The following is a 25,370-nucleotide window of genomic DNA, read 5'->3' on the forward strand; positions in this document are numbered from 1 at the left end:
CATGTCTTATCTCTTCGTCTTGCACAAAAATGACTTTTGCTGAGCAATAGATAACATCTCTCTCTGAGCACAAAGCGCTGGGGTTAATTCAAAGAGTTCCTCACTCTTCTCAGGCTCAACTGCTCGTCAGCGTACTGTAGGCCGTTATTGTGGTCATGCAGTAACCAAAAAGAGAAAGTGCTCAGTGCACCCTGAAAAAGGAACTGGTAGAAACCTATCTGCAACAAATCACAGATACAATACTGCAGGTAGGACCTGTGTACAAAGGAGCGCAGAGGGAACCTTCTAATTCTTGCTAGCAAAAGCAAGGAAGTTCAGTTAGGTCAGGAGGCCTCTCCATCGTCAGTATGTCAGTTTGTGTCTATGAGTTACATCAGTCCCTGAAGAAAGATTTATCGATTACTTCTTTAAAAGGAGACATATAAGATTCATATAAGAGCAGTATTTTCTATCAGTTACAGCAGTACGGCTGCCTTTACCCCACCTCATGCCTTTTGTCTCTTTATCCACCATACTTACACTTTTGAAATCCTACACTGAGTCTCCCAGTGTGATGATTTCAGCAGTGATGATAGGCAGGTCCAGTCCATGACTGACTCTTCCAGCTGTATAAAACACAAACAGCAGATTATTGACAGCTGAGTAGGAAGGCATAGTCTACCTCTCAGTCTGCATGGGTGTGTTAATACCAAATGTGCTGTTAAAATCCATGATTTGCTCACCACTGCGTGGGAGGAGTCGTTGGGCACAGGTTCCATATGGAACATGAATGGTGTGCGTAAGGGACAGTGGGAACCTTCTGTGGACTTCTGGCAGCAATTTGCCCATCAGATATAACATCTCCATGTACTCTACACAGCTGACTAGACACCATCATTAATGAAAATCTCACAGGCATTGGTTTAGAGAGGAAGAGCTGTGCAGCGAGTGGGATGTTGGCTGAGGACTGACAATTTCCTGGGCAACTTTGAGCAAACTACTTGTTCTCTCCTTGTTTGCCCCAGTTTCACCCTTTATACAGGGAAATGCACAGATTATAATGTTTCCCAATGTCAGTGTGATGTTGTGACACATCATAGTCAGATACTGTGTAATGGGGACACTATAAATTCCATAGCTACTTTATCTGATCCAGCAGTCATGAGGCTGCCTGTCTGAAAGTGGCTGCTGTTGATAAGAAAACATTCCTGCTCTTGAAATTCCTTTTTGAGAAAAGAGTAATGAAGGTCTCAGTCATGTTCTGGTGAGCAGGTGCCTTTGCTGCGGCAACGTAATGGTCACATGCCGTGTGCTGTCCCACACTTTGCTGGGTGAGAGTCTCTGTACGTGTGCACCAGGGTCACCTGGAGAAGGGGAAGTTGTTGGGGAGGCATCTTCTGCAGGGCTGAGGTGGCCCTGAAGCCCAAACCATTGCATCATTTCTTTACAACAAACTGTGCAGAAATTTTAAGGAACTGTTCTCATGGTTTTTTTTGTTTGTTTGTTTTTTCTGTTTGTTTGTTTTTGTTTTGGGCGTGATTTTTTTTTTCTGACATAGCAAAACAATGGAAATTGATTATCATAATCCCACTTGAAAATTATTTTTTTCTGTATTTAAATATGTATAAAAGGTCTAGTCGTACAGAGTCATACAAAATACATTTGCTCTAGTCGTAGCAGTTTTGCACCAAGTTTTAGCACAATGCAATACATCTATAATCCTCTGAATGTCTTTGTTCGTTATGGGCTGACAGCTGACTCTTAAATCTAATATGGTGCCCTATTATTTATCCTCTGGTGTCAAACTAGCCAAAAGAATTCCAGAACACACACATATATTACTGTATGTGCAAACAAAAAGAGGTTTCCAGGTTACAAATACCAATGGCAACACCGGAGGATTCTCAGCTAGGCAAACATCATGACAGTGACCATTCAAACACTTGGAGAAAAGCCATTAGTTCTACTTCTGTGGAGTCAAAGAATTGGCAGCTCCAATACTGTCTGTACACCTGAGTTTCTGATCCCATGACAGCAAAGTCAGAGAGATTTGTAGTTTTCATATGTTTATTACAAAATTCTCACCTTTCCTCTCTGTCTTTTCATTTCATCTTCATATAGCCAGCCCTACAGGGTTAATTTAAATAACACATTTATTACTTCAGCAGTTCACAAGAAACACGACTTGTCTAGTTCTGTTTATAGAGCATGTAATCATTAGAGTAAAATAACAACAAAGATCAAAACTCTTAAATCACCATCTGTATTTAAAACTGACCTTCAGTCTTTCCTGTAACAGAAATACTGCTGTGAGCACTTCTGAAGCTTTTGGGACCTAAACTACAGTATTTTCCATTTTTAACAATATACATCATTATCTTTTGTTATGGTGGATTTTGCTATGTACATTTATTTATACTTTGTTGCTATGGTAGTTGCTACTGGTTTTGAAAGGTAGGGATGTATTATCAGTCAACTAAAATCAGATTAATTGAGCTCCTTCTGATATAAAGATCGCAAATCAATACAGTGTTCCCCCTGTAAAATGCCCAATTTTTGTGTTTTCTTTCATGCCTCCTGAGATCCGATGCATTAAAATCCACGTGGAACTAACTTTTCTTTCTCTTCTCACCCCCACACTTCCCCATATGTGGTTCTGATTTTCCCCTCAGGGTACCTATGGGAGGTCTGGAAAACTCTTGGGAGCTTTCACAGAATGTTAATATGTATAACACTGCATTTTTAGTTTTAAATAAAACATGTAAAGGTTTTTCTTTCTGAGGATAAACAAGTAAAACTGCTAGTTAAAAACTATTTGTGAGAGAAAGTTCTCTTTTATCATAAAAAGCTTAATAACAGTTAATTGTATTTCATAGCATTTGGCACCCATGGTATTAAGCATTTACAGTTCCTTGTAAAATGTCTGGGCAACACTGGCTTTTAATTCTCCTGATTATTTTTTTTTCCCCTCTTGATAAGAAATTTCTACCTAATGGTCCAATCTAGCATTTGCTATTCGCTCCTTAAGCATTTTGTTTGCCTAAGAGCAGAATCTGCTCCCTGATATCTACACTGATTTTTATAAACCTCATCTTTGTGCTGTGATATTTATTGTGAGTACCATGACTGCAATCACAACTGGGAGCAGAACTTTCTGCTATAAGTAATTCTACAGTTAACAAGAATAAGCATTTACAAGATCAAACTCTCAAGCTCAAGCACATATACCAGCACGGAGACACAGGCACCTCTGGATAGATGGCAATTCTTTGGTGGCAATCAACATGCATTAAGTTATTGGTTATAGCTGCACTCCCTCATTTTACCCTCACTTGAAAAGTTAGCTAGTCAGTGCTTCAGATAAAGGCTGTGAAATTTGATCACTGGAACTAAAATGGATGGCTTAGCTGCCTAATCTCCTCCATCCCGTTATCATCAGCTCCCAATCCCCTCCCCACACCATCTTCAAAATTGGGAAATAGCCACAGACTTATGGGACTATTGTGCTGAGCTAAAGGAAACAGTTCTTCAGGATTGTGCAGCCTCAACCAGTACCCATGGGTGGACCTGATGATGAGACCCAAAAAGGGAAAATTGACTGTAGGAGAGAGATCACCAATTTGTCTGTCAGATCAGCTTGTTAAAATTGATAACTGTGTTGATAGTATCTGAAAATATCTGATTATATATTCCTAATTTGTTTAATCTGTGTTTATTTGAGCAAATGAGCTCTGAAGACTACATTCTGACAGAGAATGTATGCCGTTTTCATTAAGAATTTTAGCCAGGAGAATTGAAACTGCCTCATCGACACAGTGCACCCATCTGTGCAGCACATGGATGGGGGAAGAAGACATGTTTGGATGTCTTTGAGTGGTGTCCCACAATGGAGATCAGACTGCGTTTCTCATGCATGACCCAGAAGCAGGGGGAGGCCCAGCTGCTCCCCTGGTACTGCTAACGGCACAACCAGGGCCAGGTCCCCACCTCCCGCTGCAGCAGATGCAGAGCACCTGGGGGTTGGCCCCTAAAAACAGCCACTGTGGTACCCACAGAGCCATCTCTGCCTCCCCAGCCCCTATGGCTGCTTCTGAAGCCCACCAGAGCATAAGAGTGCTGTGTGCCCTGCAGGACCAATCTTGCTTCTCTGCAAAGTCTTTTCTATAGATACAGCAGGAAGTCCTAGACCTATGGAATCCTTCCTCATTTTTTTTTTCCAACAGAAACTATTTCTCTGTAAGTACAAATTAAGTTCATTTTGTGCACCATGTTGGAGGACCATTCCTTCTCAGTGAATACACAAAGAAGCCAAAATTAAGGTGAGGAATAAATTCTAGCTGTGTTTCACTTCTGAGCTTCACTGGAAGGGATTGTGTGCACTCATACTTCTTCCAAGGGAAACTCTTTCCAGCTTTGCTAAATGCACACAGACTTGCTATCTTGTCAGTGCATTTGTGTTGTTAATGGCAGTTCATTTACCAGAATTGCTGAACAAGAAGACAAAATAATAAAATTACTACTGACATCACATCCATTTTACATTCATAGACCTTACAGAGGTGAAAAACAGTTACTTACACTTTTCTTGATATTGTAAATTGCAACTAAAATCCCAGTTTAATAACAGGTGTTTATTCCATACTGTAGCAGCACACGGGCACTCTCCTCCCACATTTAAACTGTGTTAGATGCTGGAAATAATTATAACGAAAAAGTGTTTCATTTTCCAATTAGTTGCAATCCCTGAATAAGATAACACAGTAGGACAAAAAACTGATGGATTGGGCTAATAGTCTGAACCTCTAGAAGCTTCAGCAATATATATACATTTATTATTAGGTTTTAACAGGACATTGTATTGGTGATAAAGTATCACCCTTTACATTCTGTACTAAAGTGTTTCCAGAACATGTGAGCTGCTGCTAATTAATCTAGTTCTGATTATCTGAAGTGTTTTTACAGTAATGTTATTTTTGCCAGTTTGCCACTGGTCTGTCAGGTATGGGCTCCTGCTTCTGGCTGAGAGCAACAGCTGAACTCCGGACAATAGTGAAAATCTCCCAGGTAAATGTGTAATGTTGAATGTGGAACTGGGGAGTTGGCTTTAGTCCTCACCTGTGGCATAAGGATTACTGTGAGAGTAAGTAAACGATGGTCTATTATTATTCTACCTTTTACATTCTATTTAAATTCAAATTGAATGTCCTTTATCAAAAAAAAAAAAAAGAGGTATTTCCTACCCTGCACTCCCCATCCCCCTTACACAACCAAGGACATTTTTAAAACTTAAGGGCAAATGTTCCATAAAACACTGCCCAACCCTTTGCAAATTCCCTGCATAACTCTCACATGCATCCTCTAACTTTAGTCCATCCCTACTCCAAAGTTGTAATTTGCCCTCCAGTCCTTTTCTCTCTCCCTCTCTCTTTTAAAACAATCTTTGAGATGGCAATTAGCTCAAGAGAAGCACTTAGAGCTTTGCTTCAATTACAGATCCTTCCATCTCAAGTTATATGCTTGGCTGTTTTATGCTAATTTGAATGTCATTTTGCATGAAACATCACTCTGAATTCTCTAATTGTTCCCTCCTTATCTGAGATTTGTCTCATGCTTTCCACCCATGGGTGTGGTGATCTACATCCCCCATAGACGCAAAGGCTAACTCCTTCACTCAAAACTAGGTTTTGTTAAAGAAAATCCCTGTAGGCAGAACTGCTAAAGCTAAAGAAGAAATAGAAGTATTAGCACTGACCATTAATACAGTCCTTTTCTCTCTATAGATCTAACAAAGCTTCACAAAGAGAAGTAGATGTTTCCATCTGCGTTTTACAGGTACACAAAGAGGGGAAGAGTACATCTGGACCAAGACAAATCTGATACAAAGTCACAGAGGTTTGGGGTATTCATCGGGTTTGAGGACGCTTCTTTAAATGATTATACTTATCATAAGGGTGATATAGCTGGGGAGAGCTACCATGGTTATCATGATTTTCCTTTCTCCTGTATGCTCAACATTTTTTGTGAGTTTTGTCTTAAATACATGCATCTGATAACTTGAATTAATTGTTATTCATAGTGTGAACCTCAAAATTTCTGTCCAGTTTAACTCTATTAGTGCTACCAATCCCACTCTCCAAAGATATCTAATATTTCGTTCCATGAAAACACCTTGGAGCAGAATAGATTTAAGTAGTGTGTTGGAGGAGAAAATTAGGTTGGGATACCAGGTATTGGGTTGCCAAGTGCTGTGAAGCACTCACTGGAAGAAGCAGTATGAGATGTCCTTGGGAACTTCAAGGAAGCAAAGACTGCCTGTCTTCATGGCAGTAATCCTGTCTGAGAAAAATGACACTGGAGTTAAAATTGTACGTGACACTTTCATTCTTGGTCTTCCTCTTCACCCCTCAAATTTCTGCTGCTGTATATTAAGTACCCCCCTTGTGAAGTTAAAGTAGCTCATAAAAGTGTTAAGTAAAAAGTCAAAACTTACATGGGAACTGTTACATTTTCTCTGTGTGGCCATAATGAGGTTATTTATGGTACATGTAGGAAAGATTAAAGGTTTTCATAATAAAGGAAAGCAAGAGCTCAAGAATTGGGTGCCTCCTAACAGCACTGACTCGCAAGACAGGATAAATCACCCAAGCAACCATTAAAACTTCAAGAAGATTGCTTGTAAACCTCCAAGCAATGCCAATAAAGCATATTCCTTGCCATATAGCAGTCCATATGGTGGAGCTCAGCAGTTTTTCAAAACTAAGGGCTATTCACAATTTAACCCTACTGTCTTTTTTTTTATAGGGCATAGTGCCAATGAACCACTATCAAATCAATGCGATCTTTAAATGTGGGAGGGTGGGGGACCTGGGGAGCAGACTGCAGTCTCAGGAAAAGTTAACTTATCGGGAAGCAGGCTTCCCAAGACCATGAAGATGTTTTTGATTCCTGTGTTTAGGAACTCAGCACCATGTTTCATTATGCTGCTTCTTGGGGGTCTCACATCATAACAGAATATTAGAGGCACATTTTATGGGCTAACAGGAAGCTAGGAAAATAGTACAAGGCCCCTCAAGGTTCTGGTTCATTTGCATTTAAAAAAAACTCAAGTCTGCCTATTCCTTCCACTCTGAAAGGCCAAGGTAGTGAAAACTGCAATAAATCACAATGTAAGCTTGCGTGTGGCATAACATCAGCAACTGCATTGGACAGAGCCAGAAATGACCCCTCTAGTTTTACAGCAGAGGAAAAAAGGCCAAAGCTAATGATATTCTTTCTCTTTCTTATTCTTTTATTTTTTATTTTTTTCCTCCCAGTACTTATCAAGAACCTTAGACCAGGAGATTTGATCCCACTAGCTCAGGCTGTATGAAGGTAAGCACTGAGGAAACTGATGTAGGAAATAATATGGGTCAGCACTGGCCGAAGTGATGCCCAGAGATGGATCACACGGTTTTGCAGACCCAGGGGATTTTATTTATTTTGTTTCTTTTTCAATCCTTCCTCAAGGGAAGTTACTGAGTGTGATCTTCATGTTATTCATAACCTTGATTTAAGAGAGTACCACAAATTTATTAAGAGTCTTAATTCCACAGACTCCAGGCTCCATGTGGTGATCTCCAGTATGTTTCTGGGGGACTTCTCATAACAGAGTTGTTTCCCACATGGACAGCTCAATTCTCACTGGAGGAATTTCTAGTGTTGTTACATAATAAATAACAATGATGATAATAAAATAAGGAATACCTAGTGGTATTCAAACAATGCAGATTTAAGCAAATGCTCAGCTTATGAGAAATGTTTTTTTCCAACCCACTTTATAAGAAAAATATTTTTGGAGGGAAAGGAGTAAACCTAAATCTCATATGAATACATCAATATTGGACACTCATGTAAGTCAATTGGACTCAACATCAGCTGATACAAATTGTCATCATTCTGTTAGTTTTTCATCGAGTTATTCTAGAGCTGTGCTGGAGTAATTTTCTTAGTCAAAGTCAGTGGACATATTCAAGCTGTGACTTTGGTGCCTATGTGGACTGGGATTTATCTATAGGAATCCAAAACTTCTGTCCATACAAACTAGACAGTAAAGCAGTCTCCAGTGCAATCTTCACATATTATTGTGGTTCCTACCATAGACTACCTGCAGATCTGACTTTAAAAAGTAATGAGCTTTCAAGCCCCCCACACTCCCAGCAAAATTGAGGAATGCTTTAGGTGTTTAAACCTGTGTAAATTGGGTGCTATCATGATAGACTAATCAAGCCAGAATCCTGCATCTGCCTGGGAAGGAAAAGGAAGAAACATCAGAGCTGAAATTGTCAGGTCTCAGCATGTGTTTCTCTATCCACTGTCAGCTTGGGTACCAGTACCCCCCTGGGACATGATTGCAGGGATCGTACCTGATCTGGTGATCCTGAAGGCTGTGGGGGGATACCTGGGAGTGAGCCTCCCCAGCAATATCAGTACAGCGGGGGCACTGAGGTGGTGTGGCTGGAGGGGGCAATGGCCTTGACACTCCAGCGATGCTCTGAAGTTCTGCTCTCACCATTGCTTGCGCTAATCTAGTCCAGCACTTATCATAAATGGGAAGAAAATTTCTTGTCTGAGGACACCAAACTGCATTTCAGGCATAGTCGAGGTGTGTTTTCTTTGTCTGTGGGAAGGTCAAAAGTGCTCAAGGGTCAGACCTACAGTAAGACCAAAGAAGGGGAATGAATTGGGAACTAATATTAAAAAAAATGTGGCAAATGTGATGCAAGTCCACTAAATTCTCATTCCTATTTATTTCACTCCCCTTACTCTTCAGAAATCCATGCATTCCCAACACAGTATCTTATTCTTTTTATTTTATTTTTTTAAGTGCCCTTCTGAATTAACCATCTTATTCACACAGCAAAATCATTCAGCTATCCATCCAGAAATGCCCACGAGATTTGAAGTTAGCCTGGAAATCTTTCAAAGGACACCAAAGATAACTACACGGGTCTTCTATTGCATTTCCATTTTATGGCATCTTTTTATATTCTGTAGTAGGCTTTTCTGAATAAAAATGAGACAGCCTCTTAAGAGGCCTTTTTATTATTTGCATTTGGCAAAAACAGCCTTAATGAGCTGTTAAGAGTCATTCCCCAGTCCTATTGTTGGCGATGCATGGGAGCCTGTAAAGTGTTGAAAAGCCAAAAGACAATTTATGATCCCTGATGCTATCCCTTCCTGAGACAATTCTTCAGAAAGGAAGATATCTGGGGAGTAGGAAGTCCCATTATTTTAAATGCCTGAATAACTTTTACTGGAGTCATAACTGTGGAATTTGCTATTTTAATTTCAGACCTGTTTACACACTGTGTTCCCTAAAAGCAGCAATGTCATGCGTGCACTGCATGGTCATTCAGATCTGCAGCACTGGAGATTAGGAAGATGACTCAAGTAAAATTCACCATTCATTCCCAGGACTGAATAAATAGCACAAAATTCCAAGCAGGCAATAATCAACTTACAGAATTCTTAATATTTTTTTTTTTCAGACACTGCTCATGCTTAGTATCTGGAGGCAGTGGTCCATTTGTCAGCACTAGTTGTATTAGCCTGGTCCACACAGATCTGGAAAGTGTAAAGGAACTAAAATTCACTGACATACGGGACAAGCGGGTTATTCAGAACAGTGGGAAAAAAATGAAACAAAGAGTTTCACAAGTTTCTGCAGCAGATGGATGTGTGGTTCTTGGCATTGGTTTGTTTTTTTTTTTTGAAAATGGACAGCAGCCAGTGAGTGTCGGAGGTGTTTGTTATTGACTGAGGGTGCTGAAAAGACAATCAAATATTTGTGACAAAGGCAAAGACCTTGGATGTTATCGTTGACACCCAGACATCTCAAGAAAAGAGCAAATATTGCATTCATTGTATTGTCTCTTCCTGTAAATGGCAAAATGACATCTTTTACCAGACTCATGTATTGATCTGCTTCAGCCCTTACTAACTTAAATACTGTAAATGGGTGAGGGATAGGTTTGTCTGTTTGACTTTAATTAAGTGATACTCTCTCTGTCTGAACAAAGGGATGACCCAATGAGGCCTTAAGGTAGTGCAATTTTTCCTGTTTTGAGAAAGCAATAATCACCTGCATTGTTAATAAAAACAAGGAAGGCATTAAACTAGTGCAAGATTAAAAACTCTCTTTAAGACAGCTTTTATTTGCAATATATTCTCTTTCAATACAATATTTAAAAAGAAAAAATGAACAGTATCCTCCACTGTGATATTTCCATTGCATGCCTTGCCATACGATCTCAGCACAACGCAGGTGTACGATGAACATCCCATACACAGAATTGAGGCATGATATTGAAGGAGAGGGAAAAGTCATTTAGAAGGTTAACTAAAGCACCCGGGAGAGCTTGATACAGTGACTGGCCAATAGGTAAATAAAGAAATGACTTGCCAAGAAAGAAAGGAAAAAAGAGAAAAGGCTCCAAACACTGTTCTGCCTCTGACAAGAAATTCTCTACTCTGATCAGCCAGGTCAGGATATCTGCATGCCACCCCCAGATGCTGAGTGGGCAACAGTAAAAAAGAGAAAGAAAGAGCAGAATGAACCCAAAGCTGCTATAAAGGGGATTTGTAGCCAGCTCCAAGCCCCCCAGCCAAAAAGGAGGTGGTTCATGGCCTGATTCTGGCGTGTGGCTCTGCACCCTCCGGGACAATTACGATGCAGCGTGATAGGAAGAGCCCCAGCAAGCAGGAGCCCCGGGGTGAGAGGCAAGGGGGACCAGACCCATGCCTTCCCTCTGCTCCTTCCAGGCAGTGCCATCTCCTCTCAGCAGGCTTTGGGTACCGTCCTGGCAGGAATTAAGGCACAACAAGAGCTGGGCAGTGAAATTTCAGGCCATTGTTACATTCAGCTTTTCATCTGGTTTCAAAAGGCACGCCATGTGCTTTATTTGGATTTGGATGTATAATGTACAAGCTATTTTTGAGTAAATAATCAAATGTGTGTAATTTGATTGCCTTCCTTTTATTGGTACACATAATAGTCACTTATGTTCCACGGTAAGAGAACAAAGTTTCCAAAAATAAAGCAACTTAGTCTTACTAAAGGTGTCAGCATGGGTACTACTTTTTACTCCTATCTGCTAGGAGGGCCAATAAAGTATGCGGTCCTGCAGTGACTCCAGATCAAATTTCAATTGATTCTCACCTGTGCCCGATATATTTTTTTTTTTTCCAGACACAATCATGTTTCTCTCTTTGATTTTTGAAATCCCTTGAAATGTCAGGGTCTGATTCTGGCCTCACGTCTTAAAATCAGAAGAGTGACTTTCCATTAATAGCAATATAACTGCAGTATAATTTTTCTTCCATCGGGGAAATATTGCCTTGCTGTTTTGTTAACGCTGGAGTCCTTTGTCTGAAATGTAATCATCAGCAATTACCCATGTGCAGAGCATTTTGTCACAGTTACTTACTGCTCACAAGCCAGCCGTACATAGTAAACAGTCAGACCCAGGGCCAGACTCTTGCTGGTGCAAGCGGCTGTAAGAAGTGTGACAATAAAGCTATGCAAATTTGCAACAGCTGGATTCTTGGCTCCTCACTTGGCTTCTGATTATTTAAAGATGTTCTTTCCTTCTGTAATTTTATTTGCATAAAAACACAACACAATAATTTGACGACTACTCACCCTCACGCTGTGCATAGAAGCAAAACAGCTTACGACTGAACCGAGCAATCAATTTTTATTTTTTTTCTGAAATAACACATCTTTCACTTTCTTTTCTATGCTGTGACTTACAAAAGTGACTTACAGTGCAGCTGGGTTATGTGGTAAAATGAGTAATTCGGAGTTGTTAAAAGAGAAGGATTATTCTTCTGTTAGCTCATGGAACAAAGCTTCCCAATAAATGTCGTATTCTGCTGTGCACTGAGTGCTTTTGTCCAGTTCATAGCGCAAATCATACTGTTCCCAAGTGCTCATCCAAAGCAGTATTCTTTAATGCTTAACTCAGTGACCTCACAAAAATAATTGGTGTGAAGCAAATTTACTTAGCCCTCTGCCTTTATTTGCAGACTGAATGGCTCAGAGAATTGTGCATATTGTTTATGGAAATGAAGAGGGAGAAAAGAAAACAGAACATTACTCTTCAGATAAAGATGGGCCCATGCACAGAAGGAACACAGGGGCTTAGCATGATGTCCCTGCCTGCATGAGAGACACCTAATGAAAGATGCTGATAGACTAATACAGCTGCAAATCAGTCCAGTGACTGTGAAAAATCCAATCCAGCTGCTCTGAGTTAAAACAGTTAGCATTTCTGACATTATTCCTAAGTTAAAATTTCAGGTTTAACTGTGAAGTTTGACTAATAATTATCCCCCAGATGCAAACAGCAATACGTTATAAGCAGATTTCTGTTGCCTTGCAGGTGAAAGGACAGATTCTCACTTCTCTGTATAAATCTGAAAAAAATAAATCCTAGCATAGCCCTAAGTGAAATTTTGGGGATTTTCAGCAAAAACTATGTTCCAAACCCAGGCCATTGTTCCCAACTTTATCTTCCCTCTGTGCCGCAGCTGGTACCAGCGCATCTGGCAGCTCCTTGGGTACTGAGCTCCTGCAGAGGAAGGCAGAGAAGGGGGTAGGAAGGGTGTTGTGGGTCAAAACGCTGGCTATTTGTGTGCATCTATATTTATGTGTATACAGATGTAAATCTTCCCTATGGAAAAAAAAAATACAATCACACAGTTTAGAACAGGGTGATAGACATAACAGAACAGTTGCGCTTGATGTGCATGTGATATAACCATAGCACAAAAGAAGCTTACCAAACAGCTTGCAGAGATTAGCTAACAAGAACTAAGCTATTCTTTTCAGGAGGTGTTATTAGCATATTTTTCATCAATACTATACTTAACAGCTACTACATAGCAGGAAGTGGTATTTAACCTCTTGTTGCAATGTAACGAGATTACTTTGTATGGTTATGTTACATTCCATTCATAAAGGCCCTCCTGTGCCCAGTTAATTAGATTCACTGTTTGGCAGCATTAGGTTGAAGAAAATGTAACAAAATGTATTTGGAATATTTAAATTTTAAGCTTTTGTTTTGCCTTTCTTTCTCGAAGGCTATATTGAGAGCTATGTAAAACTTGATTTGGAGAGATTGGCATTCATTACAGCCTTCTGCCAGGGGCTGATCAATGTGGACATTTAACCACTTAAATCCCTGAAGTCTAAAGGAAAGCTAATCCTCAAAGTTACAGTCATCCAAAATAGATGACGATCACCTGATTTCAGAATCAAAACCAGGTGAAACTATTTTTTTTTCCTTGATTTGGCTGCAAAAGTGTGAGCAATGCTATGAGTTAAAGGGGACTTTCTTGCCTCAAGTTTTGTTTTTCAGTGAGTTCAGGCTCACTTTGGAAAATAGTCGGAGTGTTTGGAAGAAATTGATCTGAATTCAGAGCCTGGAGTAAAAGAATAAACCAGGTGAGTCTTGTGGAATGTCATATTTCTGTTTTAAACAACTTCTGTGGTCCTGGTAATTTTTCCATGAAGAAATGACTGTGGGGTGCTTTTATTTTTTGTTAATTTTTTTTGGTCATCTTTTTCCTATTTTCCTAAAGATTTCCTTGGTTGCACAACTAGTGCCAGGAGTGTTATTTATTTAAAAGACCCAGTATTAGTTACCAATAAATAATTTAAAAGAAAAAAAATAAACATGCAACAGCTGCATATAGTTTGGCAGAGAGTTACAGCAAACAACGATGAATCAGCATCTCCCTCTTGCAGAAGCTGTTCTGTGCTTCTACAACAATAAAAAAAAAAAATCTTGAAAAATAGTTAAGGCTGTTTTTTCATATTTCTGTAAAAACATGATTTTACCTCTGAGTAAAAAAAAAAAGGGGGGGGGGGTGGGGAGGAGGGGGGAAAAAACACTAATGAAATTCAGCAATCCAGCTTAACAATGCCACTATTTTGCTTTTTGGCCATACAAAGCATGCCTGGCTGCAGTATTACAGGCAGCAGTTTCTGTGCTGCGGCACAAAAGACAAATCACTTTTTTTTTTTTTTCCCCTGCCTTCCGCCCACCTTCCTAAGACTCATCAGCACAGCCTTTACCCTCTGTACTTTTTTTTTTAAAGCTAAAGAAAAATTTACAAGAGAGAAAATGTGTTTTCATGCCTCAGATTTAAAAAAAAAAAAAAGGGGGGGGGGAGGGGGAAATAAAAAGGAAAAAATGCGTAGCTGAGATTTTTTTCTGAAAACCTGAAAAACAGATTTAAAATATTGATTTGTCTTTAAAAAAAAATATTCTGAAAGTGCTAGCATGCCCTCATGAATATTACGTAGTGCCTCGTTGGGTTGCACAGTTAGATGAGCTAATGTCCTGAAGCCAGACAGAGATTCACCTTTTAGGAGCACATCAGTGTGGATAGAATCCACAGGCAGATTCATGCCCTCAAGGAAGGGGATGAGTGGCCATGAGGCTGTGCCTCTGCAGCCTGCCCTTGCCTCTGTGTTGTCCATCTCCCCACTGACAGCCCCTCTCAGGCAGCCCCCAACTGCAAATCACCACCCCACAACCGAAGGGTCTTTGGGTTCCTGATCCTTTCCAGTGCAAAGGCCGCCCAGTCTGGCATCCACAGTGACTCTCAGGGCTGCTGGATGGAGGCCTAGAGGCCAAGGGGCATCCTGTGAGAGGGGACCCGTGGCCAGCAGAGCCTCAGCACCCTCCCAGTCTGCCCTGCCCCAGAGGGAACCCCACCAGCATGGTGAAATGAGCCTCATGTTTGTGTTTCACGCGCCACTGCTGCCAGCAAATGTCATAAAGCAAAGGAGCTTTCACCGCCAGCCTCCCAGCTGCCCCACTTCTGTCCTCCTCGCCCAGGCCAGGGGACATGGGTGGGTGGCAGAGGGCGCAGCCGGCAGGCCCTGCGCAGAGCCCTCACGGACTTCCTTCCCCAGCACGGCACGAGCCATGCAGGGCAGCAAACTCCAGCTTTGCCACTACTACTTGTTCAGATAAGAAATTTGTTAAAACATTTTGTTTGTGTGCTTCCAGACTGCAAAATTAATTTAAAGGGACACTGCCAAGGTTAGCATCCTCAGAATTTGATTTGACCAACTGGGTATGTTTCCTGATAACTTTGAAAAGTCTGCACGGTTCTTTATATACAGTCCTTTATTTTTATTTTTTTCCTTCTCTCTCAAGACAAAAATATTTCTCTAGGGAAAATATATCAAAGCTGAAGGTCTGTCTGTCTTCATGGGCAACCCTGCTAAATCTGCCCAGTGTTCATACATAATAGACAGAAACCAAATTAGAATGAAAGCAAGCTTCCTTTTCAAGCCTTCCAAAGGAGTGAGTTTATTTTAAAGAGGAAAAAAAAAAAAAGCTGAACCAAGAGTTAGATTTTATAAATGGTGTACAACTCTTTAAGCAAAACTCTTTGAAATTTAAAAACCAAACAAACATAGCAAGTATTTGTCAGTGGATTATGGGGCACTTATTGACTCCTATAGCAGTTCCCACACTTCCCAGGGTCACACTCGGTCTCCCATCTGCTTCAGCCTTTCCAGATATAGCAGACAAATCCTGACATCCACACTTCTCCACTGTAATTGCTGCTTGCAGGACTTATCAATTATTCAATCGATAACTTGTAAGATGTGTGTCCTCCTATATGCAGTCGCAGAAACTTCTTTTCCCATGCTACTGTGACGTTGCTTGATGAAACAAGATGGTGAAGCTCTGGGGTTCCTTGCTGGCCTTGCCCTCAGTGCATGTACTCAAACTTCATTACGTGTGACTTTTAGCTCTGGAAGCATACACCATCTAAATATTTTACTAATGGCATGGTTGTTCCAGCCAAATGATTGCAGAAACGGCCTGCTTGAAATAACAGGGCAAGCCATGGAAACTTCCTAAAGATAAGGTGATCTGCTCTTGAACTGTGACATATCAAAGAATCAGCTACAAATAACATCATCTCCAAGGTAAACGTACCTATTCCTAGGGCATCATTTCAGAATGGAAAGTTACCAAAATATGTTCACATAGTTCAATTAAAGAGGTAATGTTACCTCTACCACTTCTGAATTTTCCTAAAGCCAGTAAAAGCCATTTTTCTATAACATTTTCTTACAGCTTTTCCAGCCATTTCCAGTATCTAGTTTGTGGTGGTGTTTTTTGGTGGTGCTGGTGGTGTGTTTTGTTGTTGTTGTTTTGTTTTGTTTTGTTGAATGAAATAAGGACCAACAACAGGTAGGTGCATGACTGAGGCACCTGCTGAGGCATTTTGAGTCCTTAGCATCTGTACTAGAACTGTCTCCTTATAATATGGATGACATGTTTGTTACTTATTTTTAAACTCTGTGGAGTATAGATATTATTAACAAATTCAATGCCTTGTAGTACTTCATACAATGCTCTAAGAATTGTTTCCCAAGTTTCATCTCATTTCTCAGGTCTTTGTACACAACCTGTTTCTCTTAAAAAATACCACTCACGTTGCTCCTGTTGGTCAGCTCAGCAAGCATCTTTTATACACTGTTTACCAGGAGCAGACCCACAGTGTTTTCTCTTACATCAAGATAAAATATTCTGCTTCTGCAGGTACAAAACAGTACTCCAGAACTGTTAGAAACACTGCAAATGAAAACTGTGAAACTGTGAATTTCATTGAAAAGTTCCCTTTCAAGTGAAAATTTGTTATTTTTCCATGAAAAGGATGATCAAACTAGATCAGACTCTAGCTTTTCCATTCTTCTTTCCTTTTTTTTTCTTTTTTTCTCATTTCCCTGTTCTACAGTGAAGATAGGGAGTAAAAGAAAACACTTTTAAAAGACCTGCACTTTTTTCTTAAAAGAAGTAGTACTATTCTTGTAACTTCTGAAAATAAGCTTCAAACCAAATATCTTCACTTTGCTTTTGAGACCTCACATTTATTCTTTGCATTCAAAGTACGGCCAAATCCTATGGAATTCTTTCTGTAAATTCACAAAAGCAGAGCACCCTTGCTACCTTTCCGTCTGGGTTCTCTTGCAGCTGCCAGTGGGACACGCAATGGGCTGGCACGGCACAGCACGGCTTCCCGGGCGCCGGGCAGGAGCTGTCCAGCAAGGCCCGGGTGGCTGTCGAGCTTTCAGCTGCTCCTGGAAGCCATCGGCACACTGCTTGGCTGCTTTATACCAGGCAAACGTCATCCGCCTTAAATTTTATAGAGTCGCATCGGCTTCCCAAAGCAAGGGAGACGATGCAGGGTGTGAGCTCTCTCTGTGAGCGTAAACGCGCAGACACCGCATGTTTACAGCATCGGTGTTTGTGCTGAACAAACGTCCCGCAGCCCCTGCTCATCCTCATTCAGCCTCCTCTTGCACCGTAAATCATTCCTCAAAGGGAAGTGTTCACCTGCATGGCCACTGTGGGAAATACAGTTCTGTTTAACCTTCTGTAAAACCCTCTGTAATTTCATTATAGTTTTTCAAAGGCTTCATTGTATCATGTATACTAAAGGAGTACCTGAAGGAGCTATCTGTGATCCTTTTCTGTAGGATTTTCTCAAGTATCTTTTCTCCCACCTAGGTTTTAAGACCCTTCCCATTTCACCTCAGACTGGTAAACCGTTAAGCTGAACATCAAAAAGCAACGTGACTGCTCCACTTGTCCTGTGAAAGATAAGGGGTAACAATATAGGTTGGATCAATTATTTGGCTGTAATTCAGGAACATACCGAGTCACGCACCAAAATTTAAACACACGTGTTCTGCTGGGATTACTCACGTGCTTAAAGTTGGGCACATGAGTAAGTAGTTTGTTGAATCAGGGCCTAAAATGGCATGCTATTTCTCAGTATAAATTATAGTTTAAAGCTCATTCTAGACCACCATGGCAAAATAAATCTTTATCTTAGCTACTTAGTACTAATGAAAAACAATATTATCGGTATGTTTCCTATAGCAATTCACTTAAAGAGAAATGTTGTACAATTACAGAGAATGGCTAACCGTGCTTCTTGATCAACCTGATAATTAATAGGAATAGAAGAAAAAGCCCTGTATTTCTGAGTGCCGATCAGGCAGCAAAGGCACTCCAAACATCTGAAGAAAAAACAGTTTGTTAATTGCTGTCTAGACAGTTTATTGCTGCAATAAGATCAAAACACAGAATACTGAGGTTTGTGGTATGAATCATGCAGACTAAACAATTGTTTTATTGCATTTACAGAGCACTTGATTTATAATGTAGTCAGTTTGGTAATAAAATTCCTCCATTGTATATCCTGAATAATTTCACCTCTTTTTGCATCTGTCTTTAAATTCTATATCAAGATGGTTTAAAAACGTCTGTATGGAGGGGGGACTACTGTCATGTGTATAGGAGGTTACTTATCTTGGATCCCTGTTACATCGTCACCGAGCATACAGCACTCAGCTGAGTCTTGATCAGCTGGTGGTATTATGGGCACACCGAAGAACAGATTTATTGGGCTGCAGTGAGCACACTAGAGGAAAAGTAAGGCTGTCCCATTGTAAGAGGTTTTGTTCCACTTGAACCAAAAGGGATCAATCAGGCAAGTGACTTTTTTTTTTTTTTTTTGAAAAAAAAACCTTTATTACTCTGCAAAACTTTTTTCCTGAGAGGAGTGATTCATCGCTCCTCTTCTGTGGTTATCTCTGGAAGACTGAGGTTTAAGGGAATTTCTCTGTGAACCCAGAATCTTTTGGGATGAAGAAAGTTACTCTTGTCTTTACTGAGTGCCTGAGCTGGGATAGGGGAGTAGTGGTATTAAACATTAAATTTTCCTGGGAACATAAAATATTGTTGTCCCCATATAAGAGAACTTTGTATTTTTTTTTCATTTGCCAGTTTTGACCAACTATAATCATCCACGTATCTATGAAAAGCAAAGAAATATTGGATCAGAATGTAGTTCTGGAGCAAAACCAAAGCAGAGCCCTACAGCCTGATGTTCCTAATTTCACAAATTGCAGACTGAAATTCTGGTCCCATCGAGTTTGGTGGAAATGTTGCCATTGATTTCATTGGGTCACGGTTGCACCTACAAATTTAGTGAACTACTTATTGATAAATCTGACAGTGCTGGGGGGAGCACAATGATATTTTTCACTTTATAAAGACCTGTTTACATAAGATTTTGAACTGAAAGTTGTTTGGGTAAGTTTAGATAAGTATCTTTTGTACTTTGACTTTGGGGGGGGATATTGGGGGGGAGGTGGGATCCTTCTGTGCAGTAATCCCCTGATTAAGGAGATCTGTTCTCTCTCATTGTAATATCTTAACTTGAATACCCTCACTGTAGTTGTATTTGAAGTTAAGCTCTTTAAGAAGGCAGGCCAGCCAGGCTTGACTAGTACGATATGTCTGAAGTGGAGGTGTTTTTGCATATACCCACACTTGGCTTAATTCACCTCAGTAAAAGTTGATGTTCCTGGTGGTCAGATGAAATTACTTCTGATGATAGCACAAGGCTTGTACGGAGCCTGCTCCACCCACCAAGTGTACAGTACAGGCTCTTCATTATCTCCTAGTACAAGCTGCATTCCAGAGAAATGACAGAAAATGCTCTCGTATAAATTTTGACCCCAGCTGCCCATACTCACAGTGAGTGGAGATCAGCCCTAGCTCTTTAAAACCTCCAAGCATTGCATTGCCTGTCTGCCTTGTAATTCCTCTTGCAGCCATGCAGGAAGACCTGAGTGGCCCCATTTCAAGCTGCATTTGGACCTCAAGCTTCCACCCAGGGCAGAACGAACCTTCTGAACGTCCCAAGCACATGAAGAGCTGAATTTACAGGGGACAGATGGAGATGTGCACTGGCCAGAGTACAGGGGAGGAGCCAACCTAAGAAAAGGTAGGGCTCTGGGGACAACCCAGACAGCTTCTGACTTGTAGCTGATCCTATGGACTTTGTGTGTCTGCAAGGCAGGAATCTCAGCAGCATGCTCAGGTGAGGAGCCTGTGGAAGGCAGGGGGCTCATTCAGTGCACTTCCAAGAGAGACCCAGAGCAACTCTGACACAGAGCTGGGTAAAGAAGGGAAAAACATTCAGGCAGGTACCATGTTACACATTTCCCAAAATACCACTCCACAGCCCCCTTCCTTTCTTCTCTAAATGACCGAGGAACATACAAGCAGAGAAGAAGGCACCTTTTTACATAGCTGATTTATTTAACAAATAGGTAGTGATAGTTGTAGACAAAAGCAAATTCTAAAAGCCACCATGACAGGGCAGGCCAAGCCCAGTGGGCTTCCAGCAGCATAAATCAATGCACAGCGAACAGAGAGAGGCTGAAAGAGTGCCTGTGACGCAAACAGCATTCAGTAATCTTGCAAGCAATCTGGTAACTGATCATTTAGACTTGGAAATTTTCATGAATAAAATGGTAAAGTAAATCTATAGCACTGATGCCAGTAATACAGACAGAACTACTGTTTTCCAGTTTGGAGAGTCCAGGTAAATTATTTGGTCACTTTCTGCAGAAAGAGAAAAGCTGTTGCTGTTTGAGAGGATTTGGCATAAATTACCTTGTGGGAATAGCAGAAGAAGCTCTTTTCAGAATCCAACTTCTCTAGTGATATTTTTTAAAGCTGAGCAAATACTTCTAAAAAGGGTGCCTTTCTTCTTTTTGGTAGGACACTGGTCCGCACCACACAAGGGAGGTAGCTGCCAGAGCGTGTTGATACCAATTCAGGCAGTTTTCTCCTCTGGTTCTCTAATGCTTCATGTGCAGCAATACGTCAGTCACCAGCATGTTAAGACAAATTTGGGGTGCCATTCCTGTACATGTTGCCCAAGACGCTCCAGAGTCCATCCCTTAGTGCAGAGGACCCAGCAGATGGCTCTTACCCCCGCTACTACAAATGGCCAAATGCACTGACAAGCATGGAGGTATTTGTATGACAAACTTTAAGAGAAAATGTTAGGAATTCATTTTCCTCACTTTTTGGTTAAACGTCAGCTCACTGGCTTTAGGTGTGTTGTTCTGGAGGATGCATTTCCCCACCTGCTCAGTGTGAATCCAGGCAGAAGGGCAGCGCAGTGGGCACAGACGAGGTGTCCTCTGCTCCAAAACCACCCTTGGGACAAAGAGCGGGGAAATTTATGGTAGGGAAAGGCAGAGCAAGAGAAGGGTTATGTCTAAGAAAAGGCACCAAAATGCTGTAGATGCTGTGAGCAACAAATGCAGATGCTGAATGGCATTGGGGACCAAAGGCCCGGGGAGTTACAGCACAGCAGCCAGCATGCGATCCCCCCAGACAGCTCTGTGCCCCCCTCCTCCAGCAAAGCACCTTCTCTCCCATCAGTGCTATGCAAGCTGTTACAAGCACACGTACTCGAGGCAGTCAGCCCTTTGTGCTCTCTTTTACATGGCTTTAAATGCTGCTAGAAGTATTTCTGTTGTTTATTGCTGCTCAATAAAGTTTTATCTTGTGAAAGTCATGATTTATTTACTCCATCTTGCAGAATAGACATGTGCGCTCTCCCACCTCAGCACCCCTTTACCAGATTCATAAAATGTGTTAACAATTCATTTAAAATTCATATACAAGCCAAGTACAGTTCCTTCACAAAGCTGCACCAAGTAATATAAAGCAGCACGTGCCCTGACATATGGCACACTGTCAATGTGTGCTCTTAAGGCCTCCCTCAGCTGTAAGTACTTCAGCGTGCTCTTGTAATTGCTCATGTCCAGCCAGTCAAACAGCATCTTCCCATTTTCCAATTACCATAGAGTTTTTTTCTATTTTTCCCTCTCAGCTGCCAAGAAAACACAGGCTGTGAGGATAGGTGGTTTAGAGAGAGACTAGTCAAAGTTTATCTTCAGCTTTAAAGTTTATAAACTGCCTGTTTAACAGGGGCTTTCACCTGCCCAGACAAGACATGTCTCTTTGCTGGTCTGTGTGAGTTATGCAAGGAAAAAGGTAAGGTGAGAATCAAAATAAGAATTTCTATCCCAGTGTGCCCCTCTGGGAAAATCATCTTTGCTGGTAGCTCTTGTGACAGTCCTCATTCTGAAAGGTGCAGTCACCATGTGCCTTCAGTCACCTTTTGCTAATAGCCGTGAAACATCTCTGGTTCTTCCCTTTCCCTGGTATATTCAGTTTTCTTGCAGCAGACTCACTCACATCGCTGTTATTTTCATTTCCCAGCACCAAAGAGCTGTGGCTGTGAACCTGACCCAAGCACATCTTCCCTCTGGGCTCCTCGCAGCAAGAAGCCCTGCTCCAGTCTGCGCCAGGAAAAGACAGCTATGGGGACGTAACCTCAGGCTTCAACATCCTCTGGTACCTCACAACATTTGCATAATTCCCAACTGAATGAGACGCAAGGGATCTGTGGTGTCTCTGCCGCATGCTTTTTTGTTTCTGTTCCTATTTTAATAGTGCCATGCACAGGGAAAGGCATGTTTGGGGATTCCAGAGAGAAATCTATTGGCAGTTCTATGCTGGCCCAAACAGTAACTATAAAATGTTGGGGTGTGGACAGGTCCCAGGCGTGTGCTTCAGGCCGTGGCTCTTCAAAAGAGCATCCAGCTGGGCGGCTCTGCTCTGTGTGAAGTTGGGCAGAGTCCTTGCTGCATTCCTCACGATGTTGCTACACACATTTGTGCAATATTTGGCTTATTTGTGCAACGTAATTAATGAAACATGTCTCATTGGCACCAACATCCCTAGAGACCTAAAGCAAATGGGAGCCTTTGAAGCCTTAAAGGGTCTTAAAAGCAGAAAATATTTACCACAAGTTTATTAAATCAAGCTTTACTGGTAATAAATTAGCAGCCTGTAGATGTGCCTTTTTCTTGAGGATCTGACATTAATCTTCTAGAAAAATACAGTAACGATTTACAATTTTCATAACACCTTTCCTTCTTTCAGTTCCCAGGCATTTTGCTTCCAGAACTCCTACGTTTGTTCAGGTCTCCCTACGGTGAGTTTCCTGCAGAAAAGGGTGATGAGAGAGGGACCCCCGTTCGTATGCCATTCTCAGGGAAGTCCGTGAGAGACATCAGGCCTTACAGCGTGCTTACAGGCGCATGCGAGCAAAACTCCACACGTAATACTCATGTTATTCCTTTTCACGTAGCCGCTGATCCGTGACACTGGAAGTATTTTAAAGACATTGACCCAGAGTCTCCGTAATGGAGCTGGGGGTGGCTGAAATGCCCATTCTGCTCCTACATCTGCAGTTTAGGTTATGTGATCTTACCGTGCTGTTTCAAACCCAGAAAACACTGGGGGGGTGTTTACAGATTTGCACATCTCTCACACTGCGCCATTGTATGGTAAATTACATTGGAGCCTCTCCTGAGCTCATTAACAAAAGCCCATTGTATGAGGGTGTTATATATCCTGCGTGCTTAGCCTGGGACTTATACGTGTGTCATGAAAGTGTTGGTGAGCTCGCGTGAGAACTGCTTTCTAGTATTTCTGTTTGGATTTTTAACGACATTTGTGCAGGTGCACAGCTTATAAAAGCAATCTTTTCTCAGTCCATGGAGTTGTTCCACAATTCAGCTGGAGCAACAGGCATTCTTAGCAAATCTTGATTTTTAGTGGTGACCTCCAAAATTGTTGCTGCATCACTTAGAATTACTCATTTTTATTTATTAAGGGTGTGCTTGAGTATCTTCCCATTAAAAAGGGAATATTCTGTATACAGCTGGGGGAGGGCTTGTCCAGTTCAACGAAAGCTAAATCAAGACCAGGCAATTGCATTCGAAGACATGAGCAGATGTGAATAAGCTTACCTTTTCAGCATAATGCTGTTTTACAGTAATAGATGATTAAGTTTTATTGCAAGATCAAACCTTCTGTGTCATGTAGTATATTCCTGGCTGTGTTTGACACAGCTTGATAACTGCTCAGAGGGATACCTGTGGCATCTGTGAGCTTAGGGGACATGGTTTAGTGGGTGGTAGGGGGATGGTTGGCCCAGATGATCTTGGAGGTCTTTTCCCACCTTAATGATTGTATGATTCATGCTTTCATGACAGAAAGGGCTCAGTGACAGGACTGGCCTCAACTGTTCTTGCCCGGTTACACCTTCCCCAGTACCCACCCCAAGCTGGCTCTCCACCTTTATTTTTTTTCCTGTTTACTTTTAAGTTGGATCAGTTCCCTGAACTGGACCATAGACTGGTTGCCTAAGCAGATGGACCAACACAAAAAGGACTGTGGTGCAGAGAAGAGAAGAAAAGAAAAGAAAAAAAAAAAAAAGCAGAGGGAGTCCTGGATTATTGGAAACCACAACGGCCTCAAGAGTCTCCGTAACGTGAAACTGCAGATAAGGTTGGTCATAGCCCGTGACGTGCAGCTGACAGCTGAGCCCATGGGAGAAGAGCCTCCCAGCAGCATTGTGCAAGGGACTGATACCGCATCCTCCTAAATCTTGGAGAGCTGAAGCTTATTTGTACAACAAACAAGGCCCGACTGGAGTTTACTGTGCAGAATTGTGCCTCTGTAACACAGTTCAGCTGTGTGTGTATTTCATGGCAAAGAAAATATAGTGATGACTTCCACTAGGTTTCTTCATCAGTGGCCATTGCTTTAATGTTCGTTTGACTTGTTTAGGTTAAAAGAAGTGCATTGGGCAGGATTCTGAATAAATGTAAATTAGAATTGACTCATTAAAATATTTGGAGTTACAGGCACAAACGGGATCAGAGTCAAGCCACTTGTCCTAGTTTCTGTCACACAAACACTAACCCTTTATAAATCATTAATTTCCAGACTGTTTATTATCCAGGGGAAGTAACAAAACAGTAGTATCACATAACACATCCTAAGAATGCCTTGTTCATTTTAAGAGCAAATAAAACTAAATAGCACCAAATTGTTAGTGATGCAGCCTACGAGACCAAGCAGAAAGACAAAAAGGGGAGCTTAATCAGGCTGAGGCCACAAAATAAACAGGGGAACGGGTTTAAAAAAAAAAAAAAAAAAGAAGAAGAAAAGAAAAGTAGTACAAGAGTGACTTCACATAGAGTATCTTCACATAGATATTCTTTGTTTACTATCACATGGAAATTCCCTGCTCATTACTGGGGATGCCACAGCCATGCTATCGGAATGTGAATGCTTTCCACAGCTGCTGTTACCCTTCGTCAGCTTTCTCCACAGGCAGAGAACAGAGTGAAGCCACCCTTTCAAAAAATAATAGTTGAAATTAATTACTCTGTCAAGAAAACAACCTTTTTGTTGTTTCATTTACTAGCCCCCTCTTCTAATGTGTTTGTCACGTGTTGCCCAGAAGCCACCCGTGATGAGGAAATGACATTAGTGCACAGCTGAGGATGAGGCAGAGAAAGTGAGCACCACGTCTGTCCTCGCTAGGACTGTGCTGAAGTTCACGGCTTGCCTTTCCAT

The 25,370-nt window shown here is 41.3% G+C and overlaps 1 long non-coding RNA gene across 1 annotated transcript; it reads left to right on the forward strand.

Moving 5' to 3' along the window:
- Window positions 1-19,607: 19,607 nt before the first annotated feature.
- Window positions 19,608-24,941, forward strand: LOC118248929 (uncharacterized). The gene is made up of 4 exons (XR_004778904.2): window positions 19,608-19,854; window positions 22,155-22,289; window positions 22,881-22,932; window positions 24,111-24,941. It is a non-coding gene; the product is annotated as an uncharacterized LOC118248929 (long non-coding RNA).
- The last annotated feature ends 429 nt before the right edge of the window (window positions 24,942-25,370 follow it).

The sequence above is a fragment of the Cygnus atratus genome, chromosome 16 (genome assembly GCF_013377495.2).
Source record: "Cygnus atratus isolate AKBS03 ecotype Queensland, Australia chromosome 16, CAtr_DNAZoo_HiC_assembly, whole genome shotgun sequence".
NCBI classification, from domain to species: Eukaryota; Metazoa; Chordata; class Aves; order Anseriformes; family Anatidae; genus Cygnus; species Cygnus atratus.